Genomic DNA, 8,286 nt, shown 5'->3' with positions numbered 1-8,286 from the left:
CATCTTTTTACTCACGATGGATTGGCTAGCGCCAGTGTCCAGTTCCATGGTTATGGGTAAGCCATTCAATTTTTCATTTTGCATTATAGGTGGACATTTCGTCGAAAATGTGTGCACCCTGTGTACTTCGGCATCTGCCTCCTCTCTCTGAGGCTCTAAATTGCTTTGATCCATCATGGACCGATCTTCCTCTGCCACATGGTGGTTAGCAGGTTTTCCACAGCTTGCAGCTCATTCGCAAGCCCGTTGGAGATTCGCAATTGTTCCACAGCTCTTGCAAACATACCCTTTGAAGCGGCATGAATAGACTAAATGGAAGCCTCCAAAACGCCAACAAGGTGTGTATTGCCTTGCATTCATCCTTTGTTGGGGACTCTGAGTCATCTGGGTCACCTGAGGCCTGCTGTCTGTTGCAGACTCGTGGTTTCTGCCCTGTACATGTCTGCTCACATACACAGTTCCAGTTAATTGATGAACATTGCTAGCACTTGTCTGCTGAGAGATTTGCTTGGTGTTATCACTGCTGGATATAAATACCTGTGTTATCGCAATGGCCTTACTCAGTGTTGGTGTCTCTACAGCCAAACGTTTTTGTAGAATGGTCTCGTGACCAATGCCCAGTAGAAAAAAGTATCTGAGCATTTGCTCCAAGTAGCCTTCAAACTCACATTATCCTGCAATTCGCCTTAGCTCGGCGATGTAGCTCGCCACTTCCTGATCTTCAGATCGCTGGCACGTGTAGAACCGATATTTTGCCATAGCACGCTCTCCCTCAGGTTAAGATGCTCCCGATCTAATGTACACAGCTCCTCATACGACCTATCTGTGGGTTTCACTGGAGCCTGAAGATTCTTATTGAGGCCGTGAGGACGACTGCTCTCCTTTTTGCAGCATTTCCTTCTCCGTCCAGCTCATTGGCAACAAAGTACTGGTCGAGCTGTTCGACATAGGCTTCCCAGTCCTCACCCTCTAAGAACTTCTCCAGGAGGCCTACAGTTTGCTGCAAGTTTGTGTTGGATTCGTATACTCGTCGCCAGTTATAGTGTTCCTAACACAGATGATGCTGCATACAGGGAGGTTAAAGTAACAGTGACCTCAGTCTTTCATAAGACACTCCAGAGTGAGAAACTGGCCTTAGGGGTCGGCTTAAATAAAATGCTCCTAAGGGGTGCTGGGATCCCATGGGACTTCAGGGGATGAACTCCCTGATGGCGGAACATGGGAGTGCATGCTTTACAGATACACAACACATACATTGCCTCATCTTTGACTTCTGCCAACATCACTTGTGTTTAATCTTCGCCAAAACTCCGCCATGATCTCTCACCGTTCCTCCACCACGACCTCTCACCGTTCCTCCACCACGATCGCTCACCGTTCCTCCACCACGATCTCTCTTCACTCCTCCACCACGACCTCTCACCGTTCCACCATCACGATCTCTCATCACTCCTCCACCACGACCTCTCACCGCTCCTCCACCACGACCTCTCACCGCTCCTCCACCACGACCTCTCACCATTCCACCACCACGATCTCTCACCGCTCCTCCACCACGACCTCTCACCCTCCTCCACCACGTCCTATCACGGCTCCTCCACCACGACCTATCACCGTTCCTCCACCACGATCTCTCACCGTTCCTCCACCACGATCTCTCGCCGTTCCTCCACCACGACGTCTCACCGTTCCTCCACCACGATCTCTCACCGCTCCTCCACCACGATCTCTCACCGTTCCTCCACACTGACCTTCCCGCTCCTCTGCTCTACTTGGGTCCCGCCGATGATCCTGCCAACGCACCAAACGGCGACCTGTATTTTGATGACGTGCAGCACAGCTGGTCTCCAGCCGTCCTGGTTAACCCTTGCCACTGGACCAAGACCTCGCTCTGTCAAGCCCGTGTGGTGGCTGGTGTGCAACGGTCACACCATGTTAAAAGAATCCACCCACAGGCATCTTCCACCCTTTGATTGGAGTACAGGACTGGAACATCGGGTCCTTCATTGAAACACCTGTGAACCCATGTGGAAATAAGCCTTCCTCGTTCGAGGACCCGCCGATGATGATGATGATGATGATGTGTGGGACCTGACAAAATGCCTGATGGAAACCATCAGATTAAATCTAGTAAGACCCGTCCCTTGATTCAGTTTTCACTGGCCTTGCCTTAGGAAGGCTATATTGTCTTTGGAGGGAGCATTGTGTCAGTTTCCCAGAAGGATACCATGATTCCAAGGTTTAAATTAAGATATGAGATTACACCCACTGGAGATTAGAGGGTCGAGCAGTGATTTGATCAAAATTTCCAAGATAATAAGGAAACAGATAGAGTAGATAGAGAGAAATGATTCCCGCTGGTTGGGGAGTCCCAGACTAGGGGCCATAGTCTAAATATTAGAGCCAGATGTTTCAGGAGTGAAATTCGGAAACATTCCTACACACACAGGGTGGGAGAGGTTTGGAACTCCCTTCTGCAAAGGGCAGTTGGTGCTGGGTCAGTGGTTCATTTTACATCGCATTTTGACCAAAGGTATGAAGGAATATGGGCCAAAGGGGGGTATATGGAGTTTGCTCACATTCAGCCATGATTTCATTGAATGGCGGAACCGCCTCGAGGGGCTGAATGGTCTCCTCCTGTTCCTGTGTAACAGGCTTGGGGGGCTGAATGGCCTCCTCCTGTTCCTGTGTAACAGGCTCGAGGGCCTGAATGGGCCTCCTCCTTTTCCTGTGTAATCGGCTCGAGCGGCAGAATGGCCTCCTCCTGTTCCTGTGTAACAGGCTCGAGGGGCTGAATGGGCTTCCTCCTGTTCCTGTGTATCAGGCTCGAGGGGCTGAATGAGCCTCCACCTGTCCATGTGCAACAGGATCGAGGGGCTGAATGGGCCTACTCCTGTTCCTGTGTAACAGGCTCAATGGGCTGTATGGGCCTCCTCCTGTTCCTGTGCAACAGGTTCGAGGGGCTAAATGGGCCTCCTACTGTTCCTGTGTAACAGGCTCAAGGGGCTGAATGGGCCTCCTCCTGTTCCTGTGTAACAGGCTCAAGGGGCTGAATGGGCCTCCTCCTGTACCTATGTGCAATGTCTGGGAAACAAAGGGAGGTGATATGAGAAAACATGAACGAAATGGTATTGTGTTAAAAGGGAAGCAGAAGGATTGAGTGATTTACACACAGAAATCATTGAAGCTGGGTAGTTAAGTTGCTAAGTTGTTTAATAAGAATACAGGGCCCTTGGCTTTATATGTAGTGAAATAAAGGACACCTGCGAGGAAGTTATACCATACCTTTTCAATCCCGGTTTAGGCCTCAGTTGGAGACCTGTTTACAGTTCTGAACACCACAATTTAGGAAGGATATCAAGGCATTGGAGAGAACGTAAGAAATATGTAAGAAACATTTTCGATTGTTGTTGAAAACACAAACACAGGCATTCATCGAGATTCAACCTGCAGGTGACCACACATAGATTAAAGATCCAGAGAGACCGACAGAATCTGGAAACACCGGAAAATCGACAACAGATATTGACAACGACTGAAAGCACTTTACGATCAGAAAATTGACGGCCCAGCTGTGGTTAATAACACGGCTTTTGATGATTGATCTCCGTATAAGCCTTGAAATTTAGGAGAACCGGTTTCGTGGTTTGAAGCACGAGATAAACCCACGGGGCGATGCCAACAGGCCCCTGGCAGCAATGAGCGACAGGAAGATGCAACTTCAGCAGGCCCGGCTAGCTCGTTCGGTAAATATAAGACTCTTAATCTGCGTGTTGTGGGTTCGAGCCCCATGTTGGGTCAATTATTTTCCTCAAAACTTTATGGTGCTTTCACAGGAAAACATCATTAATGAACCCATAATCTCCTTTTGCCCAATGAAAGAAATGCGAACTGAGGGAGAGTTGATTATTTGATCATTTGTTCTGTGCTCTGTCTAAGAACACAAGAAACAGGAGCCGGAGTCGGCCATTTGGCCCTTCGAGCCTGCCTTCTTTCGCACTGAAACAAATTATAACCGTGTTTTTAAATTAGCAGTGCGAGATATTTAGAGGGCACATTTCAATGCTTCATAAAACCATTCCTTTCGCGACTGCCACCAAGCGTCGACTCCCGGTTTGAGAAGTAACTTTGATATCATTGTTTGAAATTGAAGTGGGCTGATTTTATTAAGTTCGATGGATGTTCCAAAGCTCTTCATAGTGGTGTCCAAACAAATGAGTTTGTAATTAAAAACACTAAATTTCAGGAGTGGGATATGAACCCACACATCCAGAGGAGATTGTGACTTGAACGCAGCACCTTCGACCGCTTAGTCATCCTGACAGTTGGAAGCTCCAGTTGCAAGTTATTGCTCTGGAAAGTTTCAGACCGGGCACTTGTTCAGTGTTGCTGGCAGGCCCAGTGACCTGGATATCTTCTCCCCCGGTGTTTTCCTGAGCCTGTGCTCGGTGCACGGGGAGCTTTGGTCCGGGTCCGAGGTGGCTTGCATCATGTGACAAGGTAGCCCGGACTGCTCTTGTTCCATTTTATCGCACATTAGTTTTTGGTTCAAAAATACTAACAGAAGTTGGACATGAACCCACATCTTCAGATGAGACAGGGAGATGCGAAATAGCACCGCAGACCGCTCGGCCATCCTGACTATTCAGTGCTTTGTGTGTGCCCATCTGCAGGTTGATTTTGAACTTTTGTGTCCTGTCACATGAAATAAAAGAGGCAGCAGGCGTATCTCAGCCTGACACCGGGGAAACAGTGAGACAGACATTGCATTGTGTTCAGGTTGAATCACAGCAATTTCCGCAGTCAGGAGCTGAAAAGGACGAAGAGTTGAAAAAGCACAAGAAAAAAGCTAAGAAATGTCAGCAATTGTGGTAAACTCTTTAATGTGTTTCCTGCTCGTTTAGTGATGCGGCACTCACAGAGGGAGCACGGATTCAGAAAGTAACTCTTTCATTCAAAATCTTTAAAAAAATGACATGCAACTAATTAAATTGTGTGTCGGGGGATGGGGATGGGTGAAGATTATTTGTTTTATTCCCCATTCATTAACCGACAGCGTTGTTTTCGAGAATTGTTACTGAGGGACAGTGGAAACTTCACTAACTGAACTTTAATTATTTAAGGATTTTGAATCATTGATGAAGTTTTCTCCACTATCTGACTTTGCACACTCTGTATTTAGGAGACTGGTTTAAAATGTTCTGTGCTCATGCGACAAGGAACCTGGGGCGACTTTTGTTCAATTTATTTCACAGCAAAAATAGTCTTCAAGATAATGTTTCCATCCGGCTTCGAACCGGGGACCTTTCGCGTGTAAAATAATGTTATGTATATAACCAGACCTTTAACCTACACAGCTGGCCGATATTTCGGGAGCTGATTTTACGAGAATAGAATGACGGTGCTATATTTCGGAAGGCTGTGAGTGTGGCAGGAATTGATCTCGTGTTTCCCAGACTTTACACATCGGAATAGGAGCTGGACATTTAGCAGCGAGTGGTTAGGATCTGGGATGCTCAGCTTGAAAGGGCGGTGGAGGCAGCCTCAATCTTATCATTCAGACGGGAGTTGGATAAGGGTCTGAAGGAAATACAATTGCAGGGCTACGGGGAAAGGGCGCGGGAGTGGGACTCGCCGAGAGTCGGCACGGGCTCGATTGGCCGAATGGCCTTCCGTGCTGTAACCATTCCATGATTCGATAAGTTAGTGGCATATTTCATAGTGTGGGTGGGAGCACAACATTGCAAAGGGACATGGATTGAGTCGGCAAAACTAGAGGCACTGTATCAGGAGATTCTCGGGGCGCGGAAATTTCGGAGTTGAATGACTTTGAAAGGAACATTTTTGTTTTGTGCCGTTTCGGTCAGAGGTGTTCCATGAAAGCAACATTAAATGAAAAGAAATGCAAGCGCCCAACTTGGGGCTCGAATCCACGACCCTAACATTAATAGTTTCATGCTCGACAGACTGAGCTAGCCAGGCTTTTGTCCAACGTAGGTTTTTATCACTCATTGCAGCCAGGCGGCTGTTGCCTCCGCCCCAGATGTTGAAACTTGCTGTTGAAGAAATGCCAGGGTCTTCTTGAATGGTGGACCAGGCTCGAGGGGCCGAATGGCCAACTCCGGCCCCAATCCTTACGTGTTTATGCGGAGCTCCTTCAGGGTAAACGAGCCAAAGGAGAACAGCGGAAACGTTTTCAGGATACCATCAAAGCCTCCCTGGTAAAGTGCGACATCACCACTGACACCTGGGAGACCCTGGCCGCAGACCGCCCGAGGTGGAGAAAGTCCATCCGGGAGGGCGTTGAGCTCTTTGAGGGTCGATGCAAGGAGCATGAAGAGACCAAGCGCAGGCAGTGGAAGGAGCACGCGGTAAACCAGTCCCACCGACCACTTCCCTCGACGTATGTCTGTCCCACCTGTAACAGGGTCTGTCGCTCTCGTATCGGACTGTTCAGCCATCAAAGGAGTCACTTTGGGAGTGGAAGCAAGTCCTCCTTGATCCCGAGGGACTGCCTCTGATGGTGTCTATGATTTGCGTGTGAGGCGAACGTGTTAACCGCTACAATGCGGAAACATCTCCACTTTCAGCACCAGATTACCAGAATTAAATCGAATGGGATCGGGAGAAAAGTTCCTCATAAACTCAGGGCAAAATATATCATATGACAATATAGTTTTACGAATGAATTAATGATGTTTAAATCAATGCTTCTTTTTTTTTACGCAGGAGATGCATAAAGACATGTAAAAAAGATGAACTATTTATTTATAAGATTTTGAATTTCCCTGACTGGGAATGGAACCCGGGTCCCGGCCATGAAAGCGCCAATTCCTAACCACTAGACCATCAGGAAACCTGGCTGGAAAAGAGATGCAGTGGTTGTGTCGAGATTCACATCGAGCAGCTCCGCAACACAGGAATCTGTGCTCTGCGAGCTGTTCCCAGGGACACACACCGAGACAGACATCACCTGCTGCTGGAGGGCCATCGACTCAGTCAAAGATGCTCTTTGGTCTTGCCGAAACTTGCTGATCTTCCAGAGCAAGGAGATGTCCACGTCTGCGTGTTGCAGACTGGCGCAATCCAAGAACCAGGATTACGTGCTGAGGGACGCACTTAAAATTGGTGTCGTTGCCGCAAAGGCAGAGTGTGGAAGGGCCACAGTTTAAAGCCCTTCTGACACGGTAAACCCCGGGGCAGGAATCAGTATAAAACTCCCCTCGGGCCGTACTTTTAACTTCTTTATTGTGTACAAGGAGCACCATGATCTGTAAACACCTATGTCGTGCCATGTACAATGTAAGGTCTGCTTCGTGATGCACGTTGAAAAAAAGTGTAAATGTTCCGTCACGCATTCCATGTACTGTATCGTGACACGTGTGATGTAATTTGGTGAATGTACTACAAGGTATCCCGTATTGTACCGAATTGTACTGGAACTGGAAAGCAAGGGAATATATCGAACGGAACTGCCGTCAGCACCCAAATGTAGTGTATGGTATTATTGCCCGCAGCTAAATGTACTGAACTGCTTTTGAATGTACTGCAGACATTTTTATATGAATAAAGTATTTTTTTTAAATAAAAAAAAATCTCTGCCTGACACCGGGGAAACAGTGAGACAGACCTTGGAGCAAGGGTCTGGTTATTGCCAAACAGCAAAGGAAATATTCATTCTGGCAGAACAATATTCAAAAAAACAGTGACCCCGACGTGATTTGAACACGCAACCTTCTGATCGACAGTCAGACACACTACCGTTGCACAATGCTACCGTCACAGTGAGCTGGAAATGTTCGTCTATATGAAGGTTCTGTAATACAAGGAGCTTTAAAATCCCCGCCCATTCCCACCAGGTATCACAAGCAGCGCTCACCTGACAGGCACCGTATGGTTTCTTCTCAAACGTTTCTCTTGCTATCACGGGAAACCATCTTTAATTGACCCCTCACCTTCTTTTGCACAATCAAACAAATGCTAACTCAGGAACAGTCCATACTTCAATCATTTGTCCTGTGCTTTGCATCTTAACTCGAAAACCATATCCCATTTTACTCACTGTATTATAGCTTTCTGGTTCAAAATCTTCATTGTCGATGACACCACGAATCTGGGGCAACTTTTATCAAATTTAACAGCACCGGTTATTCCTACCGTGCACACAACATACAACCAGCAGTGAAGATAAAATCCCAACATGCGTATTTTCAGATTCAACGCAGTAGCATTTCAAATAATGTGAAAGAATTTTACACTGAAAGGATTGGCAAGTGTTGCTCGTAT

The sequence above is a fragment of the Pristiophorus japonicus genome, unplaced genomic scaffold (genome assembly GCF_044704955.1).
Source record: "Pristiophorus japonicus isolate sPriJap1 unplaced genomic scaffold, sPriJap1.hap1 HAP1_SCAFFOLD_29, whole genome shotgun sequence".
Lineage (NCBI taxonomy): Eukaryota > Metazoa > Chordata > Chondrichthyes > Pristiophoridae > Pristiophorus > Pristiophorus japonicus.
The sequence above is the reverse complement of the archived record's forward strand: the minus strand, read 5'-3'. Positions refer to the sequence as shown.